Genomic DNA, 13,167 nt, shown 5'->3' with positions numbered 1-13,167 from the left:
GGATGGGGTGGGTGGGATGTGGGGTTTGAGGGGGGTCACCATGTGCCCACCTCCCCATCCCCTGTGGTGCACAGCTCCTGGCAATGGCAGCAGCAGCCAGCTAGCTGGGTCATGCCTGCTGCAGCACTTCCTGAGCCGTGGTCTGTGCAGGAAGAACAGGCCCGGCCTGGCCCACCCCGCTAGCTTGCCAAGTGTCAGGCACACTGTCAGGGTGGGCTGGGCCGGGCCAGGCCAGGCCAGGTCAAGCTGGGTCAGGTTGGTCTGGGCCCATTTTCCCTGCACATACTGCAGGTTAGGCAGTGCTGCAGTGGGCAGAGCATGGCTGGCTGCTGCTGCTAGCACTAGGGGCTGTGTGCTGCAGGGGTGGGGGGTCATGTGGCACCCGCCTCCAAAGCCTCCCACACACCCTTCCGCTCCCCACATCACCACACCCACCAACCCCCCCAGAAACCACACAGCCCCCCACAGTCCCTGCTTACCTGGGACACCACCTGGGGATGGGTCACACTGCAGCCTTGCCTTGCTTCTGTATGCCCTGCATGCTGATACAGTGTGCTAGGGCAGTATGAGCACCATAGAGACTCATAGATTCATAGACGTTAGAGTCAGAAGGGACCTCAGTAGGTCATTGAGTCCGACCCCCTGCCCTGGACAGGAAAGAGAGATTGGGTCAGATGACCCCAGCTAGGTGCTTGTCCAGTCTCCTCTTGAAGACCCCCAAGGTAGGGGAGAGCACCTCATGGGCCCCTCCCTTGGAAGCCCATTCCAGATTCTGGCAACCCTTACTGTGAAGAAGTTCTTTCAAATGTCCAACCTAAATCTGCTCTCCATCAATTTGTGGCCATTGTTCCTATTTGTTCTGGGGGAGCCCTAGTAAATAGAGCATCTCCTATTCCCTGTGCTGCATCCCGATGAAGTTATAGGCAGCCACAAAATCTCCTCTCAGCCTTCTCTTGCAAAGGCTGAAGAGATATAGGTCCCTCAGTCTCTCCTCATAGGACCTTGCCTGCAGGCCTCCGACCATATGAGTGGCCCTCCTCTGAACCCTCTCAAGATTCTCCGAAACCCTCTTGAAGTGCGACACCCAAAACTGAATGCAGTGCTCCAACTGCGGCCTGACAAGTGCCGCATACAGGGGAAGCATCACCTCCCTGGACCTGCTCATCACACATCTGCTAATACAAGATAAAGTGTGGTTAGCCTTGGTGATCATTTCATCACATTGCCGACTCATGTTCCTCTTGGAGTCAACTATGACTCCAAGATCCCTTTGTGCTGCTGTGTTGCTGTACTGCTGAGAAGGTCATCCCCTAGCTTGTAAGTGTGTTGGTGGTACTTTTTGCCCAGGAGCAGCACTTTGTACTTGGCTTTGCTGAACTGCATCCTATTTCATTCTGCCCATTTTTGCAACCTGTCCAGATCCACCTGGATCCATTCCCTACCCTCTGGTGTGTTAACTTTGTGCCATAATTTGGTATCATCTGCAAACTTGGACAGGGTGCTCTCCTTACCCTCATCCAAGTCACTGATGAAGACATTGAATAGGACCAGTCCAAGAACCGAGCCTTGTGGGACTCCACTGCCCACATCTTCCCAGGTCAATATCAACCGGTCCACCACCACTCTCTGGGTACGATCCCTAAACCAATTTGCCACCCACCTGACCATGTAATCATCTACATCATAGCTTGTCAGTTTATTTATAAGAACAGAAATGTTGGATGCCAGACTATTTACGAGAACACTCTGCCAGATGCCACAGCATCTCTGGAAGTCCAAGCCCTGGTTTGCCTCGGCATGCTGCGGAACAATGCCCTGCAATTCTTTATTCTGAGGTGGGGGGGGGTTTCATATCTGGAAATCCAGGTATCAAATTTAGAGCCTGCACTGGGAACATTTTTTCATTCTCAGTATGCCTCTTTCAGCATCTCAAACTGGTTTGAGATGCCACAACAGGCACATGTGCACTCATCTGAACGTGCCCATGAGGTTCAACAAGAACAAGTGCAAGTCCTGCACTTAGGAAAAAAGAATCCCATGCACCAATACAGCCTAGGAACTGACTGGTTAAGCAGCAGTTCTACAGAAAAAGATCTGGGGGTTACAGTAGACAATAAGATGCAGATGAGTCAGCAGTGTGCCCTTGTTGACAAAAAGACTAATGGCATACTGGGCTGCATGGGTAGGAGCATTGGCACCAGACTGAGGGAAATGATTATTCTACTCTATTCTGCACTGGTGTGGCCACATCTGGAATACTGTGTCCAGTTTAGAAAGGATGTGGACAAGTTGGAGAGAGTCCAGCAGAGAGCAATGAAAATGGTTTGGGGGGCTGGGGCACATGACTTCTGAGGAGAGGAATGAAGGAACTGGGTTTATTTAGTCTGCAGAAGAGATGACTAAGGGGGATTTGATAGCAGCCTTCAACTACCTGAACAGGGGTTCCAAGGAGGATGGAGCTAGACTGGTATCAGTGGCAACAGATGAGCAATGGTCTTAAGTTGCAGCAAGGGAAGGTTAGTTTGGTTTTCAGGAAAAAACTTTATTACTAGGAGGGTGGTGAAGCATTGGAATAGGTTACACAGATAGGTGGCAAAATCTCCATCCTTGGAGGTTTTTAAGGCCTGGCTTGACAAAGCCCTGGCTGGAATGATCTAGCTGGGGATGGTCCTGCTTTGAGCAGAGAGTTGGACTAGATGACCTTCTGAGGTCCCTTCCAACCCAAATTTTCCATGATTCTATGAATAATTAATTGTTCCTAAGAAGTGGCAGGCCCAGGGTCAGATTAACCTTTTAGTGCACCCTAGCCAAACAAATACGTGGGCCCCTACTTTTTTCACTCAATAATTATAATATGTAAATAAGTACACCTGGACCCCTTCTTCACTCAAGGCCCTAGGCATTAGGGCTGTGCAAAGCTTCGGGTGCTGATTTGATTTGAAGGAGATTCAGCCTGATTTAGTAGATGAATCTCCAAATCTGAATCGAATCGGGAGACCAGTAAAATGGTCCAAATTGATATGAAGCATCCAAATTGATTTGGAGAACTTTGGAGGTTCAGGCAGTCTCCACTCGCAGCTACAGGGAGCTGGACCCAGATTCTGTGCAGGTAAGTAGCGGGTGGGGGTGGGAGCTGGAGAAGGCGGAGGGGACCATGGGGGGACCCCCACCAGGGCCCACCCTCTCTCTGCTCCCCCAGCACCCTCTGACCCCCCCACCCACTCTCCCAGCCCCATCAATGGCTGCCCCACCTGGCCCCAGTGTCCCAGCATTTAAAAAAAAAAAAAAAGCCCTGCACTCCCCAACTGCTGCCAGGTGGGGGGCAGGGCAGGGATGATTCCCACTGCCCTGCACTGCATGGGGGGCCTCTGCCATGAGCCCCTGCCTGCTCTCCCAGCCCCATTGATAGCTGCCCAACCCATCCCCAGCTCCTGGCTCTTTAAAAAAAAAAGCCCCACACTCACAAAATGCTGCAGCAGCTGTCAGGGCTTCTGGCAGAGTCCTCTCATACAGTGTGGGTCAGTGGGGTGCAGCAGGGATCACCCCCCCGACCCCCACCTGGCAGGAGCTGGTGACTTTTTATTTTTTAAAGAGCCAGGATGGAGGGGAAGAGAGAGCAGGCAGAGGATGGGGGCTCATGGCAGAGCCCCCTATGCAGTGCAGGGCAGTGGGGGCAGCAGGGATTTCCCCCCCTCCCGGCCTGGTAGCAGCCAGTGAGTGAGGGGCTTTTCTTTTCTTTTTTTTTTTAAAGTGCCGGGATGCTAGGGCTGAGCGGGGCAGCCATTGATGGGGCTGGGAGTGTGGGCAGGGGATGAGGCCTGTTTCATTCGAAGATTCAGCCAATTCGGTGGTGGCCAAATCTCTGAATCAGATTTGACTGAATTGATTCAGGACAATGATTCAAATCACTGAATCAAATTACTGTTCCCCGAATCAGCTGAATCTGAAGTGAATACTACTAGGCATGTGGCTAGTTTGCCTATGTGTTAATCCGACCCTGGGTAGGCCAAGCCTGTATCTACTCTACAGAGGTCTGCAGAGTTCTGTGTTAACCCCGGGGGGGGGGAGTTCATACCCCATATCCAGTGCATCTCTGCCAAAAAAAAAACTAGGATGCATGTGGATCTGCTGCTGAAGGGTTTTTGTTGTTTGGGACAACTGACAGAAGAATCCCTTCTGTTGACAGAGCTTTACCTACATCAGGAAACCTGGCTAATTTAATATTGTTATTGCAGACAGGAAGGCAACAGAACCCATAACAGAGACATGAAAATAATTAATGGAAATTCTTTTGATTAAATAATTCACGTTTTGTTAGAAAATACTTTTTACTAGTGACATTTACAAAGAAAGAGTTTCTTTCTATTCAAAATGAATTCTAGCAAGGTCCCTGAAGAAGCACTGTATTTTTTTTCATTAAAAAAGCTACTCATTGCTTCCAATCATTCCAGCTACAGGCTTTCAAGAGCTGAATTAAAGTTACCTTAGAATAAAAGTGTAAGCTTTCAAGATCTAAAGGAGAAACTGAGGTTACTACTTCAGACACTTTAAAAAATGAATGTAGAATTTGACCTAAACCACACTTCAAATCCAGTGAAGGCCAAGCAAGGATAAAAAGGAAAATTAAAAAGATTTCTGCAATCACTTAGCTCTGAAGTTATGGGAGTGAGGAAAATGGCATTTGCTTAAGATGGATAAGATTTCTACCTGTGTGAAAAATAAGCCCATGTTTTAAAACATACGTTAAGAAACAGAATTTTATTGTAGCAAGTTCTTTTCATACCACAGTACTTCGGCAATTAAACACTTATTTTTCCATCACAAAGATACTTTATGAACAAGAAAGCTCAATCAAATGTTATTCTACTGGGCCATAGTTAGTGTTCAGTATTTTTTACTTAAGTCCTAATACTATGAATACTTGTGCACACGAGTAATTTTACATACATGACTGCTGTTATGCAAGTAATTTGACTGTATGTGAACCTGCAATATTCAGATATTAGCAGCCATTATATGTTGTTGTTTATTCAATAAATAGTTGTTACAGGTTTCCCTTGTTTTATGTGGGTTCTGTATATGTGAATTCGCTGTTATGCGATGACTGTTTTTATACCAAAAAATTATTATATGCAAGGTAAATTCACTCTTATGTGATCGGTGTGATGGAAGCTGCTTTGTGCGGTGCATTATGGGAGTGATGCACACCAAAACAGTCTCCTACATGGATCTGTGCTCCTCACTTGTTGTCTGCGACACGTGTTTCTGTAGTTGCCATCCCCATGATGATAGTGCCCTTTGCTTGTGTGTACTGTCTACTGTTGGTGAGTACCAAAACTGTCCTGTAAAAGCAGTAGAAATGGGTCCAGGAGTCAGTACAGTTGAGGTCTTGGAACTTAGCCCTATTTGTTACATTGTAAAGTATGTTCCCTTTATGCAAATTCAAGTTATGCGCCATTTTCCAGGGATGCTTGTACAGCATAAAGTGAGGGAAACTTGTATTTGTAGAGTGGCAGTGGCTGCAGAGAACCTAGTGTGCCAGGTGCTAGATACACAGATAAAAAAACAGACAGTTCCTGTCCCAGTTAAGCCAATTTTATACTGAAGTCATTGCAGTTTTACTTCTCTACCTCCATGTAGCTATCTGTCTATCTAGGCTCAAACATTTGATCATAGTCAACATACTAAGCAATGCAATTAGTTAATAATGACAAATACAAATAGATAAAAATTAACATTAAAGTATATACACTTAATGACTAAATAACAGATAACAAGCAATAAGACTGTGGTATCTTCACTCAAAGAACCTGGTACCCTTCCACACCTTTGGATCTGCCCCAAACCAGCTGCCAGTCCTGAGAGCGCTCAACCGCCATTCGCATGTCCAAGTTCCACTGCTACAGTTCAACAGTCCTGGTTCCTCTGGAGTCTCCGGCCATGTTATCCTCTGCCACTGCATCTGTGTCCTGCTGCAGCTTCCCCTATGTTCAGGCACTGCTCCTGTGCTTTCAACCCATTCTGGTTTCCTCATTCTTTGTCCTCAGTTCCTAGAGTCTCCAGGAGCTGTAGTTTTCACACAGCCACTACAGTTTTACAGTTCAATTCAGTTAGCAGAGCAGCTCCTCCTACTGTCACATCTTTTTATTACAATTAGCTTACACAACATACTACATTTTCCCACCCCCCTTTTAACTGGATGCACCCTCACAATCTAACTGAAGTTACACCATATAATCACTAAGATATTTGGGATATCTTTGTTTGTCCCTGGGATCTACCAAAGAGTTCAGGAATGGGGGCCTCCACTGACTCTGGTGGGTTTTGGGTATCCTCAAGTGTACCCAGCCTTGGTCTTACCCCCTGTACTCATTGATTTTTCACTATCATCATTTCCGTCGGGCCATGGATCCCACCCTATAATTCTGGATTTGGAAGCTCCATCTGGCAGCACCCTATTTGGAACTGTATTAGTGAAAATTCAGTTGTGAAACCCCTAGCATCATCTTGATTGTTGATAAGCAGGACTCCCTAGCTCTCTTGTTGGGCCAGGGTCTCTGAGTACACATAGGTCTTCATCTGATTGTAGTGCAGTACTGATATTTGTCCACCAGGCCTGCTTGCCAGCTCATATAGCACCTCTGACAACTTTCTGATGACAGTATAGAGGCCACTGAACCTTTTACATAGCTTTTCACACCGTCCCCACCCCCTGGTCTGGTTCCATCTCCCAGTTCATACACCTGCCCAATGACCCAAGGTCATAGTACTTGTTTTGCCTTTGTGTGGCTGCAGCCTGATGGTTCTTAATGGCTTGGCTAACAGCTTAGGTATCCTGCCACCTTTATAACATATTCAGAGGGGTTGTTAAATTCCTCCAAAACATTTATCCCAGAGATGACATCAAAACGTAGGTGGAGCTCCTGTCCAAACAAACCATATATGGTGTATACCCTGTAGATGACTGGAGGCTGCTCTAGTAGGCCATCATAACATAAGGGAGTACCTCATCCCATGTCATCTGATTGTCTTTGGCCAGGGAGGACAGCATGTCAATCATAGGGGGGGCTAACAGGGCTTAGCACCCCCAAATGCCAGGCAGCAGTAGGGCCACAAGGCAGCTTGTCTGAGGACTTCTGGTACCTGCAGCAGGGGTGGGGAGGGAGTGGGGCTGGGGCTGGGACTAGGGGAGGGGCAGGCACTGCACAGCCGGTGGGGCATGGGACTGAGCTGTGAGTGGATCATTTGGGGGGTGCAGTTCCTGCTGCTACACCCCAGGATGCATGAAGGGACGTGTGCCCCCAAGATCTGCATGGGACAGAGCAGACTGCTGCTGTGGGCTGGGGCCGGAGCGGCGGTGGTAGTGCTAGGAAGGAGCTATAGGGTGGGGTGCAGCCACCCCAAAATTCACTGTAGCCCACCTGACCCCCCTCCCTGTGCCACCACCGCCCACCCTGAGCACAGCCCAGCCCCCCACACTGGAAAGAGCCCAGTGCTGCCTCAGCCCCAGCCCCAGCCCACAGCAGCAGTCTGCCCTACTCCATGCAGATCCAGGGGCACAAGCCCCCCATATGGACTGGGACACATGCAGCAGCAGGAGCCACCACTCCCTCCCCATGCTCCCCAGATGAGCTGTGGGTTCGTCCTGTGCCCCACCCTGACTTGGGATGGGGTGGGCGCAGAGGTCCTTAGGGCTCCATCCCTTCAAGCCCAGCAGTGTAGCTGAGGCTGGCTTCACTTCAGCCCCTGGCTCTGGGTCCCCCCAGGTGGTGCAGGGCTGGGGCTGGTGTGGGAAGGCGGGCAGGGCTGGGGGGTGGCAGATTCATTGGTGCAGGAGGTGCCGGGCAATGACCCTGGACACAGGGGAAGAGGTGGCCACACTGGCGCAGCAGGCCCCAGCCCCGATCCCAATCCTGGGCCCAGCTCGGCTCTACTCCCTCCTGATCCCTGCTCAGTCCCAGCCCCAGCCTCATGATCCCCAGCCCTTTCCCCCCAAAGGCTTTCCCACATGGGGGTGGAGGGGCATGTGCATGCACACATGCGCTCAGTCGTCCACTCCCCAAATCTTTTTTCTCTTTCCACCTATGATGTCAACCAAGGTATGACTGAAACATTCCAGCAGCCCATCAGATTGGGGGTGGTACAGTGTTATTTTATTTTGTTGAAAAAGGACAAACATGTGGTGGAATAATTGAGATTCCAAATTTCTCCCCTGGTCAGTGTAGAGGAATCGAGGTATACCATGGTAGGACATGAATCTCTCAAAAAAAATCTATGCCACAGTCTGAGCTTCTTGATGAGGGAGTGGGTATGCTGCTGCCCACTTGAAAAACAGTCAGCCTCTGCTAAAACATACTTGTTTCCACATGGAGTTCCTAGTGATCCATGGCTATCCTTTCCAGGGGTCTTCCAGCCAGCATGGAGACCATGGGAGCCCTGGAGTAACTCGACATCCCTTTTGATGCACCACACACCTCATGACCTACATCAGTCCGTGGCAGATTTTCTCCAGCCCAACCAAAAATACCAAGACTGGACCTTATGCAAGACTTCTTCATGCCTAAATGTCCCCCAGTATTGAAATCATGCAGAGCTGCTGTTACTATCTCCTTCTCGGGTATCATTATCCGAATAAGTTTGGGTCCTTGAGCCAATTCTGGAAGTTTTTGCATCAGAACTCCTTGCCTAATTCTTAGTTCAGGCCACACTCCCTGATACCATTTTAAGCACAGATGATGCTGCCCAGCTTCAGGGAACTCCTTGTCATTGCTTTCCTTCCACCTTATCAGCTGCTCAACATAAGCATATTCCTGTCATTTTCCACCCCAATCTGCCAACTCACCGACTTCCTCAGTGCTCTGGATTGATTCAGTCTGAGCTCTTTTCTGTGGATAGTGGTTGTACCCCAACCACTTTAGTTTCAACTTCCACTGTAGGAGGCCTATGGGACAAGGCATCTTTTATATTTCTTTTTTGGGCTGTCAAAATAAGTTAAGTTGTATTAATCAGTTGATCAGATCCATTGATACTGGAGAGATTAAGTTACTGAGAAGAGCTGCCTATTAGTATGAGCACAGGACTAGATTTTACAGAATTCTGCTCCAGTGAAATCAATGGGAGTTTTACTGTTAATCTGACATAGATTAGATTGTCTCCTCTGGATTGTAATACTATAACTGGCATTGTAATGATGAGTGAATAACCTATTCTGTCTCCATTAATTTCTTCCCTTACAAACTGTGCCATATTCTTCCAACACAGCTGTCATAACTTCTGAAGCAGTAATGAGACTATTTTGTTTCATTTATGCTAAATTTAGATAATCTTAAATACTGGGACAACTAAACTGCATGACTGAAAATCAGTCCAGTTCTATTTCATCCTTTCCAGAACCTGATACGATGAGATCCATGGCTCCCCAGTAGAGGTCAGTATAATACACATACACCTGGAAGTTCATTACAGCTGGGCAGTCCATCCAGTATTTGAATCTTTTTTAAAAAATAAATTGGTGGCTAAAAAGGCCTGGAAAATTGAATCTTTTGAAAATGCCCTTGGCTACATATTAAACATTGTTATTGTAACAAGACATCCTGAATACTGATGAAACACCACCCTCGTGAGTCAGATTTAGATGTAAAAGCAATAGCCTCATTATATATGTACAGATACACATGTTCTTACATATAAACAACTAGCTGTACTTGCAACATAAATATGTGACTTTTTCTTTCCACCCAGGAACTTGTGTTGGTCTCACAACTATGGTATTTGAGCACTTCCTACAACCTCCTTTGAGCAAGCAGTCCTGAAGCAGGCCAGCAGTCCTGAGCTATGCTTGCATGAGCAGAAATTATTTGTATGAGTAAGGGTTGCCAAACTGGGCACTAGAGACCTGATCCTGTAAAAGTTTTATGCTTTACACATACTAGTGAGTAATCTCATTGTCTCAACAGGATTACTCGGCGTAATCCTTACATAAATGTAAGTCATTGAAGGATCACAGCCTAATTGCTAATGGGCACTTGTACCCATGACAGGGATTTAACACCCAAGGTTTTATTCTATACCCCCTAAACTGAAACAGTGAATAAAAAGAATAAAAACAGGAGGACTAAAGAATTTCAATTCTTCCGTCACTTTATGGCAAGGGGCCTGATCCTTTTTTTTTTTGTCAGAGCCAGAGCCTGCCCATAGCTGGAGGGGTGAGGTGTCAGAGATCCAAGGGGCCCCTGAGCTGTGGGGCCCCCCCATCCTTCCCTCTGCAGCAGCAGTGCCCCCCAGGGTTGCCCGGGTGAGGTGCTATCTGGCTGGGAGCTGCCCTAGCTTGGAGGTGTCCTATCCAACTTCCCCACCTCACATGCTGCCCCGTCCGGCTTCTCCCACCACACACCCACCCTCCTGCCACCTCCATGCAGTGCCCCTGGGGCAAGCCAACCCATTATGGTATGGCCCCAGGCATCCAGCTGGATTCAGCAAGCTGCTAGAAGCACAAGCGGCGAGGGGCCCAATCCTGCTTCTGGCAGAGCCTGTCCACCTCCCGTCATGGCTAGGGGGCAAGGTGCTGGCAGGTTGAGTGGCCCCTGAGCTGTGGGGGGGCCCTGGTCCTTCCCTCTGCAGTGGTGGAACCCCCCCAGATCACAGTCAGCACCCGGTTCAACCCAATTCTTCCCCGAGCCTATCCGGGAGCCGTGCATGGTGGGCTTCCAGCAGGTGGGCTCAGGGTGCAGTTGGATCAAGCTGGGTACTGCCTCTGAGCTGGGTATCACCTGGTCTGCTGGCAGCCCACCCAGCCGGCCCCAGAGGATGCCACCACCATGGAGGGAAGGATCAGGGCCCCCTGAAGCTCAGGGGCTACTCAGCCTGCTAGCAGCTCACCTCCCAAGGCAGTGGAAATGGTACACTGGGCACTGGAAGCCTGGGCAGACTTGGGGAAGCATTGGATCAGGCATCTCCAAGATAGGGCAGCACCCAGCTAGCTACCAGCTTTCCTGGGCTTCCAGCACCCCGTGCACCATCCCAACTGCCTTCTCCAGCTGCCAGCAAACCCAGCTGCCCTGCTGCCAACTTCTTGCACTGCTCCAGGGGCAAGCCAGCCCATTCCTAGGCAGCCCCAGCCGTCCTGTCAGCCGCAGCAGCCTGCTGAAGGCAGAAGTGGTGAGGGGCCCAATCCCTTTTTTCTGCAGAGCCTGCCCATCTCTCCTACAAGTGGGGGTGGGGGTGGGGGGGCAAGCTGACAGCTGCATTGCAGCAATTTGCAACATTGCAAACTAAATCTGGATGTAGTTTAGTTTACAACTATGCAAAGTCATTGAAAACCCCCCAGAATCTTGTATGTGTACACTGTGATGCCATTAAGCCATACAAAGTGACATTTTCATCGTGTTTACATGTTAATGGTATCACATGGACAAGTGCCAAATATAACCAAAATGCTTGTTAGTTCACATATGTTTTATACCTCTCAACATTCAAGCGAAAAAGAATAATTTCCATCTGAATAGCACCTGAAGATATTTCCAAATACCCTGAAAATAACAATGAAAACAATTGGGCCTGACTTCTGTTTTAAATCCTGGGATTCATTTATAGAGCATACCGATCAACTGTCCATGGCAATATTTGTATCCACACATTGTTGCAACAAAACTGAGTATACACACATCTCCTGGAAATAAGTTATTCTTCCCTTATTCTGGTAAGATTTATCCCCCAAATTAACTTACTTTTTCTTAACAATTTGTTGTGTTCTTCTGCACCAACGCTTTGCCTTCTGCAGGTGTGTGCACACACATTTCTTATAATGTTAAGATCTATCCTGTGAAATTTCATGGTATGTTAATAGGGCTTTGATAAAATAAGTCTCCTGACTTAGCAGCTTGTAACGATCTTTAAGCCTTATATTATCTTATATCTTGTAAAAAGCAGCCTCCTTGTTCAGAATAAATAACATTGTTAGAATTTTAACCTGGCTGTTCTAAAGCTGTCTTCTAAGTGGTCTGTTTTGTCATATGAATGTAAAGCTATATCCCTCCTAAATGGCAAATTACTTTGAGATCCCTCTTTTGTAAAATGAGATTTAATAACACAAGATTCATTATCCAGCAATGAATGCTCTGCCTTTTATGTAACCTTATCTGACTTTTTCTGAAATGTATGGTCCAATAGTCTGTGTCAAAGAAGCAGAAAAAAGCCTAGAGTAAGAAGCAGGGGGAAGGTGGGGAAAACACCCAGAAGCCTTAAGGTATCTGGAGTTTCATGCCCATATACCTAGAACACAAATTATGACTGTGTGTCAAATAACAGTTTTTTATTGCTTTGAATATATTTAGTCTGGGACAAAAGTATGCAATCTCAAAATGTGTTTTTGTTACCCTGAAGACTTCTAATCTACATGAAGTATATACTAGGATTTTCCTTATAATCCCATCTTCCCAGGATCTGCCAAGTCTTTGGAAGGGAGTATGCAAGAAGCAAAGTTTTTTGGATGTCATCTTTTATTGGAACAAATGTACAGTTTGAAGAGATGTTTGACAAGCTTTCAGACACAAAAGGGCTTTCTGCTAGCAAAGGGACATTAAGTACCCAAAAGCTTGTCAAACATCTCTCCCAGCTACACAGCTGGTCAAGTAAAAATATCACCAAATAAAACTTGCTTCTCACATATTTCCTGGACCGTCACAGCTACAAACAACATTCCAAGCCTACTAGAAAAGAGTAGGTATTTTAGTGTTCTTGACCTTAGACTTAGACATCAGGGTAATGAACAAGGAAGGGCTTATCTTCACTCCAGAATTAAATGCAAGCTCTTACTGTGGTGCTGCTCCTGTCTCCACATAAAAATCTCTTGTTAGCTCTTAAAAGGATAGGTGGCCTTTCCTGGAATATAGCCTAAAGCAGTTGTCACCAACCAGTGAATCTTGATCCACCGGTAGATCTCGGAGCCTCTTGAGGTAGAACTCAGAGCCTCTTGGAGTCGATCCAAGGCTGGGGTGGGAGGCTGAGAGCCCACATACATGCATGCGTGTGCCCCAGCCTAGCAGGTCAGTCCATGCGGGAGAGAAAGGGCGGGGGCTAAGGTAAATTGAGTGTGATCCCAGCCATGTGGGACTTACCTGCTGGGGAGGTGCACCCACAAATAATTTTTTCTCCCTCTGCCCTGATCTG

The sequence above is a fragment of the Gavialis gangeticus genome, unplaced genomic scaffold (genome assembly GCF_001723915.1).
Source record: "Gavialis gangeticus isolate Ggan-Ray unplaced genomic scaffold, GavGan_comp1, whole genome shotgun sequence".
Classification (NCBI taxonomy): domain Eukaryota; kingdom Metazoa; phylum Chordata; order Crocodylia; family Gavialidae; genus Gavialis; species Gavialis gangeticus.
The sequence above is the reverse complement of the archived record's forward strand: the minus strand, read 5'-3'. Positions refer to the sequence as shown.